Here is a 22,458-nt window from a genome sequence, read left to right on the forward strand (position 1 = left end):
ATTAAATATAATTCTCTTAATGAAACAAAAAGTAGTGAACTCACACACTGTTGGAGAAGGGAATATCTCATATCCTTTCACAGCGCAGTAAAAACGGTCTGCAGAATCAAATGTGTTCAGCTGTAAATATTGTTCGTCTGATGAAAGTTTGTGTCCATTCCTGTACCAGATGTAGGAAGATTGATCGGGTAGCTGACAGTTGTTGTGACATGTCAGCTCTGTCCAGTTAGAATAAGAGTTTACTGTTGATCTCCTCACATGTACCTGGAGCTGTGGATCTGGGAGTAAAAAAAACAATGACATTATATCAGAAATATCTCAACATCTGCACAAATACACATGGAAATGTTTAACGTGAATTCCAGTCAAATATTTTTTACCTGTAACAGTCAAAGTGACTCCAGGTGATCCAGTATATTTCCCTCCTGGATCGTTTGTTATGAGCATGAACTTGTACTCAGCTGAGTCGCTCTCTCTCAGGTCTGAGATTCTCAGAGTGCAGTCATTGTTTTCACACTGATACTGAACTCGACCTGAATACTCTGGATCTGTTTTCAGGTCCACAGGCTCATTATCTTTGACTGTAGTAAACCAGAACATTTTCTGGATTCTTGTCTTTATGTCATTTATAGTCGATAGGTATCTGAATTTGGAGTGTATTTCTGCTGTTGATCCTTTGAAAGCACAGACCTGAGTAGAAGTGTAAGTCACCACTGTAACACAGAGCCCATTATAGAAAAATCAAAAAGCAAACTTATTTATATTCACTTTCATAGATCTGAATTCAATTTCTAAGATTCCATTTAGACATGTTTCATAGAGAACAAGACAGAATACAGCATAATACTGTTCTTTAAAGTGTGACTGGAACCTGTCAAGAATCTCATATATGTTTGCAAAAGGTTTAAACTGAAAAAGACCCAATTACTTGGGGTCTTATTTCTAACTAAAATATCCATACAAAAGGAATGAAAGAAGAAAAACAGAAAAATGAAAAAAAGAAAGAAAAATAGAAAAGGAAGAAAAACAGAAAAAAAATACAAAAGGCATGTAAGGAGTGTGTTTTTGTTTCCATTAATATAACTAATATTTCCTCTAGTCTTCTAGTAGTTAACACCGTCAAAATCAAAAAATGGCCTGCGTTTTTTAATGCTAATTGGTACTTATTTTTAATTTCTTCTGATGGAATATAGTTGTACTTAAGCAATTGTATTTTACTCATATTAACTTTATATCCTGATAGTCGACCAAAGTATTCAAATAACTGCATTAATTTAGGTAGAGAGTTTGATGGTTGACCCAAAAATATTAAAATATCATCTGCATAGCAGGCTAATTTATTATGGAGTGCCAGGACTGCCATAATGCATTAATTAAATACACCATTAAATAATTAATTAAATGTGTCAATAATTAATTAATTACATATGTCATAACTATTTATTTAATTAATTAATTCCAATTTTAATTAATTATTGCCACATTTAATTAATTATTTAATGGTGTATTTAATTAATGCATTATGGCAGTCCTGGCACTCCATAATTTATGCTCCTTCTCATGGATATTAATACCTTCTACTTCTTTGTTTTGCCATATATAGTGAGCCAATGGTTCCAGATATAACGTGAATAATAATGGTGAGCACGCACAGCCCTGCCTTGTTCCTCTTTGCAGCTTAATACTATTTGATAGGTAGCCATTAATTTTAATCCTTGCCGTAGGGTTATCATAAAGTGCCTGTATTGTCTTAATTATTATTTCATGCAAGCCAAATCTATGCAAGACTCCATAAAGAAAGTTCCAATTAACTGAATCGAATGCTGAATCGATACTGATTACCATTGCTTCTACTTTATTCTGTCGAATATGGTTAATAATTTGTAGTGTCCGCCGTACATTATCTTGTATTTGGCGCTCTCGAATAAAACCTGTTTGATCATTATGAATTAGACTAGGTAAGAACTTTTGTAATTGTCTAGCCATGATAGATATAAACAGCTTATGATCTGTATTAAGAACAGATATTGGTCTATATGACACACATTCTAATTTATCTTGTTTTCTTTTGGGATAGCAGAGATAATTGCTTCTTTCCAGCTAAAAGGTACTTGAGCCTTCTTTAAGACCCAATTCAGTGTGAGAAGCATCACTGGTATTAATTCTTCTTTTAGCTCCTTATTGCTCTTCTTAGTTCCTTTTCTGTTATATCTTCAATCGAAGTTTTATTCTGTTCTTCATTCAGTACTGGTAAATCGAGAGAGTCTAAAAAACTGTTCATTTCAACTATACTACTCTCTGTCTTATTAGCATAAAGAGTCTTATAAAATGTTTCAAATGCACTCTGAACTTCTCCTAGTTTATTTTTTATTAATTTTGTCACTGGATGTTTAATTTTGTGAACTGTATTATCTGCTATTTACTTTTTTAGTTTCCAGGCTAAAACATTCATTGCTTTAGATCCTCCCTCGTAATACCTTTGTTTAAGAAACATAAAAAAAAAAATTTATTTCATATGTAGTCAAATCATTTATTTCATTTCTTGTTTTGATGATTTCCTCCAATATATCCTGTGTTGTTTTTCTTTTATGCCTTTTCTCTAATTCTTCTAACTTATTTTGCAGCTCTTCTAATTTTTTATTTCTCATCTTTTTTTTTATAATTGCTTATATTGCTATAATTTTCCCTCTCAGGACAGCTTTTAAAGTATCCCACAGAATAGGAGGAGACACCTCACCATTATCATTCGTTTCCATATAGAAGTGAATCTCTTTCTTAATTTGTTCTTTGAAGTGTGGATCATTCAGTAAGCTTGAATTTAATTTCCAATTATTGAGTTTTGGTTGCAGGTTTAAATCAATGGACAGGTATACTGGTGCATGGTCGCTTAAGTCTATTGCTCCAATTTCACAAGTGTTTATTCTATCTTTATTTTCCCCAAAGGTAATAAAATAATTTATTCTTGTGTATAACAAGTGCGGTGAGGAAAAATAGGTATAATGCAAGTTTCTCCATATATCAATTAGTCCCACCTCCTTCATCAATGTATTTATATTCTTAATTAATGTTTTGGTATTCTGTGCTTTTCTATTGGAAATATCTAGCTTTGGTTATAGATGTATATTTAAATCTCCTCCGCCAATTAGAAAACCTACACTCAAAAAAATGAAACGTTGACTTTAATTAAAATTTTGTCAACAGGTTCCACGAAATTGAATTATGTTAGTTTAAAGCAAAAATCTTTAGTTCATCTAATTTAAAAAAACTACTTAAGATTAACAAGACATATTTAAGACTAACTAAATCAAGTTATGTTGTATGAACATAGATGATATATTTTCAGGTTAGATAGTTTAGATTAGTTACTTCAACACATTTCTTATTTGTGGCAGTAAAATGTTAAATTTAAGTTAGATTAATTCAAATATTATATTTTCAGCCACCTTGTGCTTTATTAATTAGTTTTACATAAATCTATTTTGTCAACAGGTTCCACACAAATGAATTAAGTACATCCAACTTATTTTTTAAAATTTATTTTATTGCCAACACATTCAGTGAGCATTTGTGTAAACCCAGTCCAAAATAAAACACAACAGCTCATTAGGGTTAGTAATTAACAGTATGTAGACAGATGCAACATCAAGACTTTAAATTAAATGTCTGTATCTACCAGAAATAGAAGAGAAAAAAAACGCATTGAAGATCACATAACACATTGATAAGATGACACTTGAGTTATGCACATGTGATGCTAGTAAGGTCTGTGAGTGTTTTTTTCTTTTAGTGTCTAAAATGGATAGCAAAGTTGCTATTTGCAATGATTGCTTAGGGTCAGTCCAGTAACACAATGCCAATGAAGTGCTTTCCTTTAACAATGCAAAGTGAAGTGTCCACCTCAACAGCCACAATTTAAAAAAAAAAAAATGTAACAACAACAATAATAACAATAATAATAATAATAATAATAATAATAATAATAAATAGTCCACTGATATTAGCAATCAAAGAAAATTACATCACCATCCCAAATAAAACTTTAACAAAACATGCCAACATTATGGTCTAACAATAAAACAGCTTGTCAGCGTTCAGTTTTTTTGCAACAGCACAGCAGTAACCATTTAACACTCGCCACTGTCAACATTTATTTTACCAGTGTTTGGGCAAAAAACTTCAGATGTAAACATTTTAACATGGAAACAATTGTTCGTCTTTAAAAGTCCACAAAATATACATTCATCCTGCATTCCCAACTTGGATGATCTGATATCCTCGTGTTGGTGTTGTTCCCAGACCATCATGAAAATGTTGTTCCAGGTTCAACATTGCAAGTGACCAATCACATTGTTGTGACGTTATTCTATTCCAAGCCATTCGTGCATTTATGAAATTCCAATGTTGCAAGGACAATATCAATTCTGCTTACTGTTTATTAAAGGGTTACGGTTAGGGTTAGGGTCAGTTGATCGGCGGACAGAGGCGGTTTCACGCAGCTTAAGTACAGTTTTTTGTTTTACGCCGGTTTTTCCCGAAGTCGCAAAAGTATGACGTCACAACATTCTGATTGGTCACTTGCAATATTGATCCTGGAACAACATTTAGTATGATGATCTGGGAACAACACCAACACGGGGATATCAGATCAACCTCCTAACTTACCCTTATTTTTTAGTATGTATTGCAATTACCTTTACAATGCACACAATGTAACACAAACTGAATATGAATATATTTCCACCTCATAACAATATGCCTTGAACGCTAATATACACACCACCCTTCAACATTTCTGGTGCAGTATCATCTCTCAATTAAATCCTTTAAATCTCAATGCTTTTGATTGTCTCTTAGCTTTCAGTCTTGAGGTTAACTGAGATTCAGTGCATATATCCCACCCATTAAGAGTGCACATGCAGAGGCCAGGTCTTCCAGGTCATGCAGGACACACTAGATGGTTATACCCACATCGGCTGGAGGAGTGCTGGCATCAGCTCTTTCGATGGTAAAGATAGCAAGGGTAATTTGTTCCAGCTCCCTCTGAACAGCTGTAGCTTAGACACAAAAACATAGAAAAATGGCATCCAGTTTTAAAAAAAGAAAGAAAAAGGGCCAAAGCTACCCTTTAATGACGTAAACACAATATTAGGAACATGCACCCCAGTGCGCCACTATTTTAGACTACAGATTCAACGATAAATATAAATAGTTTGGGTATACAAGAAGATTTCCCAAAACATTTAAACAGGTTCCATGCAAATTACAACAACAACAACATTACAACATGCAACAACATTAGTTATTCAAAATTTGGTTTAATACAGATAAAAAACTAAACTAAAATTACCAACCAATTATTCTTTGAAGAGGATGCTTGGGTCTTCATTCAGGTAAAAAGGTAGTGCCCTGAGGACACACTCCCTCCCCTTTTCAATACTTTCCTTCTGTAGAGAGTGGCAGAGATACAGGAAGAGAAAACAGATATACTTTAGGATGACAGAAACTCACATTATACGCAAAATGAATGACATATCCACTGCACAGATAGACATGTACACAAGACCAACTAATCATCACATGGACATGAATAGTTAACCTGTTGGGCAGGGTTTCCACCACATTATATATGTCCATAATGGAGGTAAAGACAAACTAATACATCATCTTTTTTGCATTCAAAACATAACATAAAAATATTCACTTCTGGTTTAACCTAAATCAAGGGATCAGATTTTACATATGTTTAGGTAATTTAAATTTTCCAACGTTTTGAGTACCAAACTTTGTCTTGCTTAATATAAATGTAAGTGCACTGTGCAGCTACCATACACTAGCTGTTTAAATTTGAAAATGATCTTATTAGCCATAATATTTTGCTACCAACAGAATAACGCACCTGTGTGGCTGGGGCCAAAGTTTGTCTAATTTTCTTCCCTGCAACGCCTCCTTTTTTTCTTGAAGACTTTTATGAGCTGGTCAGTGTATTGGTCAAGTTGTGTAAAAAGCCTTGGAACATGTGCAGCAGTAGTAATCCTCACATATTCTGCTTCCACCTGAAAATATGTCAACAAACACAACATAGTGTACTGTAAATATACATACTATATGTACACATATACAAACTAAAACTAATGTAGTAAGACCTCATTAAAGCTATAATTTTAACACAAACATTTACACAAAATGCTAATGGAGCCATTACAGCTTTTATTGTTATTTATCAAGTTCCAAAAAATATTGATCACAGCTGATCTGAAAAGAATTTCATGCCTCAGGCCCTTGAACTGCAACCATGGTTCAGATGTGGAGAAGAAATAACAGGGGCATGGGATGGGTCACAAAAGAAAACTTAACTTATAAAACAGTTTTGTTTTTAAAAGTATAACAGTTCACATACCACATACAAGCTCAGCAATACCACATACACCACATCAGTATAGGAGGGAGCAGGTAAAGGCAGGATCTGAGATTTATAAAGAAAAAAAAATTAATTCCTTAATTTCAAGAAGCAAATTATTGTTTGAATTACAACTAAATAAAATACTACTCAGAAGAAAAGCAAGAGATTGACACTGCCATGTGCTAACTTTCTATAGAAGCAATTATCACCAGGTCTGTCGACCTCCATTGTCTGTCCACTCATATGTCTTGAATAATTTTATTAAAAAAAAGTAAGTGTGTACTTTCACAAACTGTAATTTATAACTACATTGACATGTATAACTCCGCTAGGAAACATGCTGTATTTACAGACCATTTTTACATAATACAGATTACTGATAGAGCAGAACAATGGTGTCACAGTGGCTTTCGCCCTTGACTTTTTGGATTTTAAATGTCACTTTATGCTATCCTTGCTATCCTATTCGATATTTCCGACTCTCGGATTACAGAAAAGGAATCCCAAGAAAGCAAATGGAAAAATAACCCCTTGAAAGAATAACCCCATGAACCCCTGTAGCTAATCCCTTAATAAAACAAAAAACAATAAAAATGTTTCTTACACAGTCCACAAAATAAGCATGTCCAGGACCCAGTAAAACTAATGTAAAACAAGCACACGCAAACGATATAACATGTCTTGTAAGACAAACGCAAAATATAACCATGCTGGACATATAGATACTACACAACATAGTCAAAGAAAAAAGTGGTCTTACCTCTCAAAGAAACAGCAGCTTGGCGCCAAAACAGCCTTTTTCAGTTAAATTTGAAGTCTTGTGCATGAGCAGGCACAAGCCGTGAAACCTTCTTGTTCTGCGCGGTTTCATTACAACTGTTTTTGCATTACTGCCACCTTGTGGATATACAAGGTATATCGATCCTAATTGACTTAAATGTTATGCGATCAAGTAACACATTAGTATTATGTACGTTGAATAATAGACACAATTACGTAGACTTGATTAGAAAAACATATGTTAACTTAACAAAAACATATATTTTAAGTAAAATGAAAATAAATAATTAATATACACTGAACAATCCACCTCATTCATTTTTTTGAGTGTACTGTCTCTGTTACCATCATGTCTATAATTTTCTTAAAGAAATAAATATCGCTTCCAGGGGGGGCATATATATTTAACAACGTAACTGAAAAAGACCCAATTACAATGAATATTGTGTCCAATAATGTCCCAAATGTCTGTGAATAGGTGAGAGAGGACAATAGTGGGATTATTTTAATCATAATTAAAAAATTATAATAACAATTTACAGGTGCAGGGAAAGCACTGCACCTCTTTCCTCTCCTGGCCACCTGACCATCTACCAGTATATCAAAAGCCAGGATGGTCCACTTGGTAAAATAAATCTGTTGGGCATTTTTCCTGGTCTTCAAACAATAATTCTGATTGCTACAGTGCTGGAAAGGACGGGCAGAAAAAGAACAAAACAGAGAGAATTGTAGAAAGACTGGCATCTTTTACTATGAATTTTAATCTAATCCCTAATTTGCAAGATTTTAACAACAAGCTATAGGATGAACATATCAAGAATTGTTATTATTCTGAAAAGAAACTTACCATCTACAACCAAAATATCGTCAGTGTCATATGAATCAGGAGATAAAGGGTCCCCGTAACCACACCTGTACTGTCCCGTGTCGGACTTGGTCAGACGTCTGATGGTTGCTCGAAGTTCAAACGCAGATCCTTTTGTGTATTCAATGGTGTACCTGCCATTCTGAACTTTGTCATTAGTTGTGTCAATGAAGATATTTCCTTCTTTCTCACACGGATTCTTACAAAGGAACTTCCTCTGTGCCTGGACAGCAGTGGCACATGGAAATGAGATTTCTTCTCCCTCACTCTGTGCACGGGAGACTCTAGAGTTTTTAGCAATTTCTGTTAAATAGATGAACATCCATGAATTATATAATAAATAAATAAAGTGACTGGTTTAAATAGGACTGTATTTAGCCTGAGAGTTTATGGGGGTATGAGAGTAGGTGATTGGTTTCCCAATTTTGACTTTTAGTAGAAACTCACCATTTGAAACTCTGACCTCAAAGTCTGAGTATGAATCTGGAGCTGAAGATTTACCCAAACCATACCGGTACATTCCTGAGTCAGACTTTCTCATATTTGTGATGGTAAAAGTCAGGCTTCCTCTTCCTGAAGCTGCATCTTTGTATTCAATGCTGAATCTGCCGCTCTGAGCTGTGGTTTCATCTGTTTTAATGAGGATGTTTTCTGCTCGCTCACATTTTTCCTTGCAGAAGAACTTTGTGTTTCCAGACACAGTCAAAAAACTATAAAGTGAAAGATCCTCTCCTTCACGTACAACCCAAATGCTGGAAGACCCAGCTGTACCTGTTGGACAAGATTTTCACTGTGAATAGCCAGCTCGTTCTCAAAGCAAATCATAAGAAAGAAAAAATATGATCTGTTGTGTATTTTCATCAGTACAACTTGTATAATAAAATATTTAGGGGGAAACTGATGGGAATATTGAGGTTACATAGAAAGGAAGCTTTAAATGTCATGAAGTGCTGTGTGTGGCTGGCAGGTAGGTCAGGACTCAAATGTAACATTATCAGGCTGGACTGAACAACAGCTTCATTGCTGGAAATTAAAAATAACTTAATCCAACTTAACTGGCAGATACTCATGGATACAAACACTGCAGGCTCTAAACAAATGACACACAGAGCAAGATGGAGATCAAAACAACAGACAGAGTGAGAGAGCCAATATACAGGAGAGAATCAGGACAGAGAGTCTTACATTTGGGTCCTAACCTACCTGCCTGCCACATCTGGGGAACACAGCTGAAAAAAAATTAACTGACGAGACTTTGGAAGCAAAATTGAACACAATGTACACGGGACAAGAGACTGTCAACATAAATTGGGAAGTATGAGAAACACAATGAAAGTCTGACTAAAAACAGAGAGACAGCGAGAGTGAGAACACAAAGAGAGAGCGAGAGACAGAGGGAAATATGACTGAGGAAACTAAGAAACATGGAGAAAAGACTGAAAAATTATACATTTTTATAATAGAAAATGTTAAAAGATTCAGCTCCTTTTCTAAAGGATGTTCCAACTTTTTTTTTAAATGTGTTGCAAGAACTATTGGAATACTGTTTTCAGTTTCATTTTCATAACATACCGTCCTAACTCTTTTGATTTGGAGTTGTATGCAATTAAACTTACAGCTGTTCCTCTCATCTCTCCAAGTCCATAAAACATAACTGCTGGTCGATAATGTTTATTTGAAGTAAATGAGTCCCAGCAACACCTTTAAATACAATCCACAATGGAGCTGTCTTCAAAGAGCTGTCAAACGTGGCTTTTTCCTGAGGTCTGTAAGTAAAAGCAGAAACTGTTAAAATACACCTGACTGTACCCTCTGTATATGTGATTAATCTGAAAGAGCTTAAAGTTCAGTGTTGTGTTTAAGAAGAAGCAAAGTCAAGTCTGAGGAGCAAAATAAGGAACATGTTTACAATCCTGCTCTAACTCTCTCATGAGGAATGGAGAGATGAAGTGGTTTTTAAGTAATATAGTTAAGTCTTTGTTTGATGAGTCAGCCAAGAATCCAGTGGGAACCAGGCCTTGAGGACAAACCGCATATGCCCATCCAAGCTGACTCAGCTTGGATGGGCATATGCGGTTTGTCCTCTTAGTTAGTATCTGTTTCTTCTTCAAACTGCAGCCAGATGCTGCTTTGTTTATGAGTGTCTATGATATTTATGTGTTTTTGCGATGCACTCGCACTCTCCTCCTCACTGCTGTCTACCGTCTCACTCACTCACTTGTGATGTTTCTCCCCTCCAGACCACAATTATCAGGTTACAAACACCAGGCATCCCCTGGGGAATTTCCACTCAGCTATAACTTCTCTCTGGCTTACTTTTTTAGCTCAAGGTGGGGGAAGGTCTCCTTTTTATTAATCCTCTATTTATCCAGGTAAAAAAAATCTAATTGAGATTAAAAATCTCATTTCCAAGAGAGACCTGGCATCATGGCAACAAAAGTCATATACCACATAGGTATATAACATTTAAAACAAATACAATATCAAGTTTACTCCTAATTTTATGACACGTTCAGGCCTTTATTACATCCAGGGCAGTGTCAGTGTCTCTACACTATTCTACATTCTATCTCACACATTTCTAACTCCTAAAATAAGCTACAAATATCTTCAAGCCCCCGAAGCACGTACAAACTCCAAAACACGTACAAAACACAACAGAAGTGCTCCAGGATGCTAAGCACAGTGTTGAGCTTTTGTTATCTAGTGGCTACACAAGCCAGGACGTACCAACGACCGGATTTGGTGTGTGGTAGTCAGTGATGGGAATAACGGCGTTACGAGTAGCAGCATTACTAACTCGGAAGTAGCTGTAAGTAATCTGGACGCTACAGTTTTAAGCAGCTGCGCGCGCTCCCGCGGACGGTAATCACGATCACTGTCTAGCACAACACCTGTAGCTAAGGGGGCAAAACTGGCATGAGTGCTGCTGTTTGACTGAGGAAGAATAAAGTAGTCGTGGTACGCCAATCACATGACCACTTAAAGACAAAGCAACAAGGTGATATATACCAGTTTATAAACTGTGTTGATAGGCCACGTAAAACCAGAGTCATATACAGGGGAAGTTTTAGGAGAAAGAGAGAGAGCAGAAAAAGAGAGAGAGCGAGTTTTGAGTTTAGCGCAGTGGTCCCCAACCTTTTTTGCGCCACAGACCGGTTTATGCCCGACAATATTTTCACGGACCGGCCTTTAAGGTGTCGCGGATAAATACAACAAAATAAAACTAGTACCGGTACCGAAAAAAAAATTATTTACATTTCACACCTGAGCCTCAACTCTCGCGGCCCGGTACCAAACAACTCACGGACCGGTACCGGTCCGAGGCCCAGGGGTTGGGGACCGCTGGTTCAGCGTGTTTGGAGTGTGTAGTTGTGTGAATGCCTCACAGGCATGGAAAATGAATGGAAAACTTCCAAAATTCTGCTAAAATTTGCTTGATTTTGAAACTTAACTACATCCTTATACTTTCACGTAGAAACTCCATTCAAACTTTAAAACATTCTCAGATTATTGGGCTATTCATGTATGATTCAGCTTTTTCATATCTGTTACCATTTTAATTTAATGCCTCTTTAAGTTTTCAGTTGCAGCTTTGTGATTTTTCAGAAAATACATGCGTTGTTATGGTTGCTGTGCAATTAACTCAGAGTGGACACTTGAGCTTTTTGAATTTTCTCTTCATGTCCCAGCAACTTCTTACTACTCGCTCAATTTCCACTCAACCCCCACAAATTATACATCAAAACGTAGGTATTTTTGCTGGCTTTCAGAAAATGTCAACACAAAGTCTGAAAACTCTCCATAGACAGTCAATGGAGAGTTTGTTCAAAATCACCGCTGGATTTCTCTAATGAGACACATTTTCAAATTGTCATATCTGCTTAACAAAGCAAAGTTGAGACATGAGGCTTGTGCCAATATATCTTCAGACACTCCTGACGCTCACAATTCAAGAATTTGTTTCTCACTTGTTACCGTTTGGTCATGAATTACATTTTTTTGAGGGTAGGAAATTTGTTTCTCGCTCAGATTTCTTCAGATTTCAAACTCAACTTCAACTAAATGAGGCACTTTTTTCTCTCGTCATATCTTTTTGATGGATTTCAACAGAGCCCTGAAAATTTCTATGACTGTTCACCAACCCCTGCTGTTTCTTATGGTGAAAGAATGATTTTGATGCTGATATAGATTTAGATTTACAAAATGTTGTTTGAGGGCAAGTCAAGGCAGTTTTTGCTTCGCCTCTACTCAGTTACAGTGTATTGCAAGTCATATATGTGCAATAATTTATACTTTAATTATGAATTATGAACACCTGAAGATTCCTCCATCTCTTCTGAACAAAACGGTGTCAGAATGACCGTTCTAGCCCCTACGGTTAGGAAATTATGGCCATTTGTTCGAGAGAAATCCTGAATGTCAGAAATACACTGAAGAAAATTCATGCCTCTCTCTGTGTCTGTGTAAGAGCCATTTCGTTCGCGACCGACACATCATTAGTGGGTGGTAGACTTGTTTCGTTTTGCTCTCTCTGATGATCTGTTCCTCATGTAAATTAGTGCCTTTTATTATTGTCTGCAGTAAGGCCGCCAGCCTGTGTGATTTCTCTAAGGGAAGAAAGAATCTCAAACTACACTCTGCTTCTCTCTGTCATGCCCGGTCCAACACTTGAGCCCTACAGCTATTGTTTGCTAAAACTTGACAGCAGCTAAATCAAGCAGAATGGTTCAAATACTCGTTACACATATATGTTAACAGTCACCAGAGGGTTTATAAAATGTGTGTGTGTGTGTGTGTGTGTGTGTGTGTGTGTGTGTGTGTGTGTGTGTGTGTGTGTGTGTGTGTGTGTGTGTGTGTGTGTGTGTGCACGCGTGCGCATTTCCTCCTTCCATAGTAATAATATTCATGATAAAGTAAAAATGGGGACATCACAGGGATTCTAGGTTTGTGACTCAGGTGTATAAATCTTGATGTATGTTGAAAAGTGAACAGAGTGTTGAGATTCCAATCAGTCCTTACTTGGGGAATGTGGAGAGAGGGTGATGGGGGGAGCAGCTCGCCAGGGTTGGAGCCATCAGTGGGTGGCCATGTTGGTGAGTCTGAGAGGTGAATATTGAAACATTTCTTTCCAGATATAGACTGGCTTGATGATGAGTAAGTGTTGTATATAGTGAACTCTTCAGCCACAGAGCCATGGAGGAGTCTGGTTACTGTTCTGCGATTGACGACAGTCTCTTATATTTATTTTATGTGCATTACAGATTCTCTACTGGTGGAATATGTTTTATATGTGGAGGTTGCTATGTGTACTTTGCTAAAACCCGTGAATGGAGCGCAAACTTTGGGTTACGTTGTCCAGGGAATATCCATGTATTAATTTGGTGATGTAGAGAATATATAAAGTCTTTCTATACTTGATTCTAATCTGCTGCTGCGTCTCTTACATTGCAAGACAGAACACACAAGAGTACCTGTTCGGTCAAAAAATACAATAAACTTATCTTTTATCTGTAACAGACTAAAAAAAATTTCCACATCTCCTTTATTTGGCTGTGGGATGGGAAGCTGTAATATTTAAATAGATCCAATTTAAAATTTTCTAGCAAAATCTGGCTAGCACTACAGAAGAGGAAGCAAGAAGGGAGTGACGGTTTTCTAAATGTCAGATTCTTTGAGTAAAGAAGTTGCTTCAGTACGTCAGCTTTTACTGGAATATTTACTGGATCCTATGACATCTCCAGTATTCTGGTAACTTACAATCTGGAGAGTTCCCCATCCAGATGATCAAGCTGTCAGGCTGAAATGTGGCCCTTTGCTGTACTCCTTGAAGCTATGGCCTCCCTTGGGTGCTGGGTCAATGGGATGGGATGACAGCCGGTCTGCCACTGAGTGGGATCGTCCTCCACCTGTCTCACATCTTTTAATGCATGGGTCTGCAACAATTCACGGAGTAATTTGAATAATTCGATTATAAAAAATTCTCAACAGAAGTTGTTTGTTCATCTTATCTTAGTTTAACACGCAGCTCTGTAGATTCAAGAGATTCAAGATTCAAAGTGTTTATTGTCATGTATTCAAAGAAAAAAAGGGATTTCTTTGTGCAATGAAATTTTTTCTTTGCTGTCCCCACAGAGATGCCAATTAATATATACAATAGAAATAGAACATATAAAATATAAATAGTACAGATAAATAAATGAAGACAAAAAGAAGACAATATTAAAGTGTGAAACAGAGATGTGTGCAAAAGAACTATGACCTCAATATGTTGGCTTAGTATGCAGGATGACCTGATGTGCAAAAAATTATTATTACTGTTCAAAAATAAGTCCGCTGTTCAGGAGTGCACTGATGTGATAAACTCCAGAGTAGGAGTGCTGTAGCAGTACCTGCAGCAAACAGTGGTGAGTTTAAAGGAGGGCTTGGGGTGTATTAGACCATATTCATTTCAAACATTTTTTAGATTGAAAGTAAAATAATGTAAAATAGTGTGCTATATAAATTGTGTTAATATTTTTTTTGTTTGCTTGCTTTTCTTCATTGCAGCCACCACATACTCCTTTAAAGGGTTACAGGCACAAACTCCTTTATTTACTTGTACACTTAAACCTGCAGACACACACATTCACAAAAACTCATAAAAATGAAAACATGCCTAATCTACTTCATTGATGTCAGAAAGCTGTCTAAGAAGATAAATGTACATTTTTATGTCTTAGTTTAGATTGCAATGACTTTGATCTTTGATTTTTTTGCTTTAAAAATGGTTTTCTTAAAAAAAAATTGATATGGTTGGTATTAAATTACCTAAAGGGGTTTAGTTGTTGTTGTTGTTGTTGTTGTTGTTGTTGTTGTTGTTGTTGTTTTTGACAACCATTATATCCAGTTAAAATTTAAAACATTGCAATGTCTGAAATGGAAGTCAATGAGCAATTCATTTTAAAAGACTCTCTTTTTTTATTATTGCTCATTAATAAGACATAAGTATTTCTTATCTGAACAATCGATATCTGCTGCCCTACATAGCACTAGCTTAGCACTCACCTACATAAAGACAATTATACTTACAAATGACACAACAGGATCCACTATAGGTGCTAGTGGAAGGCTGGAATGGTACTGGGGAGCCATATCAGATGTAGGGTTGCCTGGCAGTAATGTCTTTGGTCTCCTCACCTCACTACCCTGCCTGCCTTCCATTTGTTTACACATTAGGTGGGGCTCACAATCATGAGACTGATTTATTAAAAACAAAAATCCAATCAGACAGCTAGAAAGTAATTGCTCTCCGAACAGGACATTGGGGGACATACCTATGTACTGAAATGATTTGTATGTATTACTCATTATATATGACAGGGGAAGAAAAAAAAGCATGGTTTCTAGTTAAGTAGTGGTCATGTGACCTGTGGGCTAGCCTGGTTAGGGGGGGGTTGGGGCAAGGTCTGTGCTTACTATGGAATTAAATCAGACCTTAAGGTGTTTGTTATCAATATACAAACAAGTATATTTATTTTGAATGGCCAAATTCTTTAAAGGATTTTTCACTCAGGGAGAGAGAGTACTGAGAGATGAAACTCAAAGCTGCAAGCTAACACTAGAGGGCAGTAAAACAAAAGAAAGAAAGAAAAAAATCAGGAACACTTTAAGAGTTTCGTCTCTTGAGACACTTTGCCTGGTCTTTCTTGCAGCCACCTTTAGTAGCTGTTTCTTTGTGGGTCTCTCTGACTTCAGTTTTGTCTTCTGTAACTGAAAAGGATGCTCCTAGGTGTTAAGATCAGCTGGTGACTTTGCCATTGATGAATACTGAGAAACTCTCCAGTTGGTTTTGTAATATGCTTTGATTCATTATCTATTTGCAATCTGAAGGACCATCCAATTGGTTTTGCAGCATTTGGCTGAATCTGAGAAGAGAGTGTATACCTGTACTCAGAATTCAGTCTGCTGCTTATATCCACAGTCACATCATCAACACTGGCAGCCACACATACCATAATAATTCCTCCACCATGTTTGGTGAAGTTATTTTTTCTTATCCAAACACGTGTCTATTTTTGTCTATGAAGAAAGCTAGCTGTACAAATGCATTTAGTGTTGTCTTTATGATAAATCCCAACATGTGTGGATTTATTGTGAGACTCGTGTATCTCACTAATTAGTGATTGTGTCTTTTTGTAACCTGAAGTTCTGTCACTTTAATAATGTATGTTGTTTACGTTTCAAGGCATTTTTTGGTGCTTTGTGTTGGTGGTTTTGACAGCGTTCATTTGCACAGAACACAAAATATAGCAGTAAATTTAGAAATAAATGTAGCTAAATGATTTTAGTAATTTGTCTTCTACTGTATGGGACTATCATGATACAAAGAGTTCAGTTAAAGATGTACCTATGAACTCTCTCTTTGCCCTTTGACCCAGTTTGTGACAATACATAAGGGAGTTTTTACAGAGAATTTGTTGTGAATATTTCTGTTAATCACTATAATTTATATTTTTTTTGTAAGGAATTTAATGTTATTTTTGTAATTTTCTTTCAAAACAAACACATTTCACCATTTTACCTAGATCCAGATAGTGTGCTCTGTTTGGATCTGTTATATCAAATAGCCAGTCAGCATTAACATGACATAAGCTGATATTATACAATTTTATTGATGCAAAAAAAGCACCATGGAAAATTAAAGTCACATAGAAGTTGAGGTGTAGCAGAATAATGTTTTATAAACCATATATATCACTGTGAGACATCAGAGTAATGAAGTGCTATTGAAAAATCAGGTGTTATTTAATGATTTGTTAAAAAAGTTAATCGTTTTAAAAAGTCAATTTCTTTGTGCAGTTTGAAATAAATGTGATTATGATAATAATACATCAGGATATCAAACATCAGAAAACAGACTATGATAATCATGTTTGATCACATACGTGTATTTTTCTACAAGTGATGAGGAAAGAAAAAGAGCAGCAAAAGATTATTTTGGTTTGTGAAAATGAAACTAGCTCCAGTAGCCACCATGCTGGCTAAATTATGACGCTCACTGAGTGAACAGACCAAACCTCCCATGATGCAGCTTCTTTCTGCTAATGGGGATTTTGGCTTTGTTGACCACATCTTGTTGACTGCAGGGTGCAGTCTGGATGGATCCTCTTCATCAATGGCTTTTGGTTCATAGGCACAAATTAGTTGATTCTGAGTCTGTAGCATGAAATTATATTATGATGGTGGAAAAAACAAGCTTAAAAACAGAAGAAGAATGCTCAAGCAGGCAATGCATTTCCCAGATATTTAATTTGAATCTTTTAGCGAGGCTCATCGTATTATGTGAGGAGCTGCTCACCACAGGGCTGTACTTTTTAATTTGATTTAACAGCAGTGTAACACAGTAAACTCAAAAAAGTTAAAGTAGGTGGTTTTTATATTAACAAGAGTCAAACTTGTAATTTGAAAAGATAAAATAAAGATTTTATGTTTCTGTGGTGAGCGTAATTAAATCATGTATGATCTGCATGAAGTTCAACAACTTTGTTACATTTATTCTTGTTGAGATGATGTGATACAATCTAGGAAGACTGATTAGTTGCCTGGACTCTTTCATTCAAATAGTTTTCAGTTTTTAAGTGTAACTTTCTGTTCCTCCAGGTGTCTGTGGGGCTGAACTGCTGTTGCTGTAGAGAGGATCTGCCTGGTTTTTAGAGAAGTGGATGCTGGCATACTGAAGATCATCCTGTTCCTGTGGCTCCTCCTGATCAGAGACACACTGCATAGAAAAAAATGATCTTAGATTAGAATGGTGAATGATGATTTTTTTTTTACTGCAATTATATTTCTGGTTTCACCTGTTCTTTGTTGTCTGCTCTGCCTTCAGTCTTGGATGATTCCTTGGAATTCCTCTTTTTTCTGAGGAATGAAATGATAATGAACAAAAGAACAACACAATGACTGAAAAGTAAAAGTTTAATGCGACAGATCTGCTCACCGAATCCAAAGGAAGACAGGGAGGGATGTGACGGACAGGAGAACAGCAGCAGTTACTCCAGCAGCTTTTATCTTCTTTGCTCCTGATCAAGATCAAAGTAAAGCACTAATAGTTAATTGAGTATTCCATAACGTTCGACCTGTGTATGGCCTGAACAGTGTTGGAGTTTTAGGCTACAGAAGCCAAGTTCTTCTCCAGTGAAAAATAAAAATAGAAATCTATTTAAACACAGCAGAGTAACGTGACCTCACTCTGTTAATCTCAAACAGTGTTTTATCAAAAATTTTCTCTCATGTCAGTTTCGTCTTGATGCATTCTTAATCACCCAGGAAAGTAAATCTCCAAAAGTTGATTCTGTTAATCTTGACTTAGCGTTTTGTGGGAGAAACGTTTCGTCACTCATCCAGGTGACTTCTTCAGTCTCAGCTGACTGCAGGTTTCCCCAATCTTATAAACAGTACATTTGCATAATGACTGAAACCAGCCCACTGAAGGAACACTGGGCTGGGAGGTCAGTTCCTTAATCTTAATTATGTAAATTAAGATTTGCAGTTCTGAACACCACATCCAGAACACCCTGGATTGTGTTGAGAAGGTGAGAGATGTCATTATGGAGGCAGATGAAACCATGATCTCTTACGACATTACATCTCTCTTCACTTGCATCCCAGTCCCGGAAGCGTTGGAGGTAGTCTGTAAGAGATTACAGGATGACACCAACCTCAGCAACAGGACCCCTCTCAGCATCGACCAAGTGTGTTTGCTCAAGTGTGTTTGCTTTTGGAACTGTGTTTTCATGTGTGTCTTCAAGGGTCAGTTCTACAGGCAGAAACATGGGTGTGCCATGGGCTCACCAGTTTCACCCATCGTGGCCAATTTGTACATGGAAGAAATGGAAAAGAGGGCTTTGCTATCCTACCCTGGAACACCACCAAGCCATTGGTTCAGATATGTGGATGACACCTGGGTGAAAATCAAATCTCAGGACGTACCACATTTCACGGATCACATTAACTCGGTGGACCGACACATCAAATTCAAAAGGGAGGATATGAAAAGTGGCAGGTTAGCCTTCTTAGACTGTAAGATTTACATCAGTAATGGGGGACATCTAAAAGCTGATATTGGTCAGTGGTTGCTGATGAATGGTCATGAGAATTTACATAATTAAGATTAAGGAACTGACCTCCCAGCCCATTGTTCCTTCAGTGGGCTGGTTTCAGTCATTATGCAAATGTACTGTTTATAAGGTTGGGGAAACCTGCAGTCAGCTGAGACTGAAGAAGTCACCTGGATGAGTGACGAAACGTTTCCCCCACAAAACGCTACGTCCAGATGAACAGAATCAACTTTTAGAGGTCTCATTTCAGTTGTCTAAATGCACTTTATACTGTAAATTAAAAAGCCTACAATAAACAGTGGCAGCAGTTGGCTATTGTCTCTGAAAACAGGGTTAACTGGGCGCGCCCCTTATTCCACTGAAAACTGTAGCACATCTTAATTTCATAGCCTCGTCTGCATTCGATTAAAAATCACTTCAAGCTGAGTCGCCTGCAGCTTTATCTGGCTGGGTGCACATGGGCATTATGGATAAATCCCTGGTTTTTAACAGGAGGTTAAAATGTCACTGGCTCTGCTTTCAGTATTCTGAGATCAGTTACAATCTGCTTTTTGCATGGAAACAGGACTAGCATTAGCAATAAACATGGTTCTTGTCATCGTGATAGATAAGTTACAATGTTGATTCTTAGGACTCTTTAGCACATGAATAAGGAAAGCCTTGACAGCAGACAGTGGGACTCCTGCCATATTCTGTTTAACCACACAGGCAAGTTGAACAGTTACAGGTGCAGCCAGTATTTTATTTTTAATATATTTAAATTATCTTTGTAAATCAAGTTGCAGGCCTGGTTTTCTGAACTCATTAATGATTATTTTGAGATATTTGGCCCTCACAGGACAGACACCATACAAACATATGCTTTTAAAGATGATGATGGATTAGTGTAGATTCAAAAGAGCAACGTATTTAAAATCAGCTCTGGTTTAATTATCTGTAGCAGCGCTATGAGTCCATACAACACTGAAGAGGAAACATTTTGGCAAAATAAATACTTGTACATGTGTACATTTAGGTAGTAATACAGTTCTATCTGTGCTGAGGTATTTTGACAGTGATCTGTTATTATAAATTCTAGTGCCATCCAATAATTAGCCATAGTGCATGAATGTAGATTGTGCCTGACTTTTTGACTGCACTCCTTTCTGAGTGTATCCAGTATGTAAATATAAATGATTACCTGGCACAATGGTCTGCTGTAAGGTGGAGTTATGACGTCCCAGCTTGTTCTGGGCTTCACAGTAATAACGCCCACTGTGTTCAGGTCTGAACTTGGTGACGGTGAAGTTCTGTCCAAATGCTTTTGGTAAATTTTCATCCTCCTTGTACCAGGTGTAGTTAGCTGCTGGGTTAGCATCACTGCTACAGGTCAGAGTGACTGAACTGCCCTCCACTATCTCAGCAGAGGGACTCACTGACACAGAGGGAAGCTTTGGAGCATCTGGAGGAGAAATAAGGACAATGACAACATGGTTGGTTATAAATATACTCAAGTCTTTGCAGGCTTCTCACAACGCTACAAAAATTATAAAAGGTAACATTCAGAAACCTTACTTATTTCCTTGTCAAACTTCCTTATATTGTAATAAACAGACATGATTGTGCAGTAAATCTGTTTTCACTCTTCATGATAATGAATTAACTCTTATCTCTAAAGTTGATGTTAACTGTTCAATTGAGATCAAAGAACTTAAAGCTTATAAATGTATTTTACTCACATTTCACATCAATGTTTCTGCTTTCAGATCTCTTTTGTCCCAGGTCATTATCAGCTGTACAGTAATACTTTCCAGAGTCAGAGGGCAGGATGGAGCTGAAAACATGTTGGTTTTGGTAACTGAGAGGGTTGATGACATCCTCCTTGTACCAGGTGTAGTTAGCTGCTGGGTTAGCATCACTGCTACAGGTCAGAGTGACTGAACTGCCCTCCACTATCTCAGCAGAGGGACTCACTGACACAGAGGGAAGCTTTGGAGCATCTGGAGGAGGAAACATAAGAATGACAACATGGTTGGTTATAAATATACTCAAGTCTTTGCAGGCTTCTCACAACAAAAATTATAAAATAATAATATGTAGAAACCTTCCTATTTCTTTGTCAAACTTCCTTATATTTTAATAAACAGACATGATTGTGCAGTAAATCTGTTTTCACTCTTCATGATGATGAATTAACTCTTATCTCTAAAGTTGATGTTAACTGTTCAACTGAGAACAAAGAATTTAAAGCTTATAAATGTATTTTACTCACATTTCACATCAATAGTTCTGCTTTCAGATCTCTTTTGTCCCAGGCCATTATCAGCTGTACAGTAATACTTTCCAGATTGAGAAGGCCGGATGGATCTGAAAAAATGTTGTTTTTGGTACCTGAGAGGGCTGATGACATCCTCCTTGTACCAGGTGTAACTAGCTGCTGGGTTAGCATCACTGCTACAGGTCAGAGCCACTGAACTGCCCTCCACTATCTCAGCAGAGGGACTCACTGACACAGAGGGAAGCTTTGGAGCATCTGGAGGAGGAAACATAAGAATGACGACATGGTCGTAAAAAAACAAATTAAAAAAATTTATATTCTAAAAAGAAAACATTGTAAACCCCCTAAAAGAAAGGATTTTGACTAAAGTAGCATACAAACACATTCCCGTAAATAAAGAAAAATTAAATATAATTCCTTTAATGAAACAAAAAGTAGTGAACTCACACACTGTTGGAGAAGGGAATCGCTCATATCCTTTCACAGCACAGTAAAGACTGTCTACAGTATCAGATGTGTTCAGCTGTAAATATTGTTCGTCTGATGAAAGTTTGTGTCCATTCCTGTACCAGATGTAGGAAGATTGATCAGGTAGCTGACAGTTGTTGTGACATGTCAGCTCTGTCCAGTTAGAATAAGAGTTTACTGTTGATCTCCTCACATGTACCTGGAGCTGTGGATCTGGGAGTAAAAAAAAACAATGACATTATATCGGAAATATCTCAACATCTGCACAGATACACATGGAAATGTTTAAAGTGAATTCCAGTGAAATATTGTTTTACCTGTAACAGTCAAAGTGACTCCAGGTGATCCAGTATATTTCCCTCCTGGATCGTTTGTTATGAGCATGAACTTGTACTCAGCTGAGTCGCTCTCTCTCAGGTATGAGATTCTCAGAGTGCAGTCGTTGTTTTCACACTGATACTGAACTCGACCTGAATTCTCTGGATCTGTTTTCAGGTCCACAGGCTCATTATCTTTGACTGTAGTAAACCAGAACATTTTCTGGATTCTTGTCTTTATGTCATTTATAGTCGATAGGTATCTGAATGTG

At 36.8% G+C, this 22,458-nt stretch overlaps 2 long non-coding RNA genes across 3 annotated transcripts; both read right to left on the bottom strand.

Annotated features, from left to right (window-relative positions):
• Positions 1–3,375: 3,375 nt before the first annotated feature.
• On the bottom strand, positions 3,376–7,284 carry LOC113018032 (uncharacterized). 2 transcript variants are annotated; one of them, XR_003271664.2, is made up of 5 exons: positions 7,161–7,284; positions 6,398–6,463; positions 5,897–6,053; positions 5,352–5,444; positions 3,376–5,054 (listed from the first exon to the last, which is right to left on the bottom strand). It is a non-coding gene; the product is annotated as an uncharacterized LOC113018032 (long non-coding RNA). The 2 variants fall into 2 exon arrangements; XR_003271663.2 differs by having other exon boundaries at positions 7,005–7,284.
• A 10,092-nt stretch (positions 7,285–17,376) lies between these two features.
• Positions 17,377–20,658, bottom strand: LOC145429597 (uncharacterized). The gene is made up of 4 exons (XR_013909846.1): positions 20,325–20,658; positions 18,025–18,106; positions 17,885–17,945; positions 17,377–17,805 (listed from the first exon to the last, which is right to left on the bottom strand). It is a non-coding gene; the product is annotated as an uncharacterized LOC145429597 (long non-coding RNA).
• Positions 20,659–22,458: the final 1,800 nt, after the last annotated feature.

This window comes from Astatotilapia calliptera, chromosome 6, assembly GCF_964374335.1.
Source record: "Astatotilapia calliptera chromosome 6, fAstCal68.1, whole genome shotgun sequence".
In the NCBI taxonomy this organism is placed as follows: domain Eukaryota; kingdom Metazoa; phylum Chordata; class Actinopteri; order Cichliformes; family Cichlidae; genus Astatotilapia; species Astatotilapia calliptera.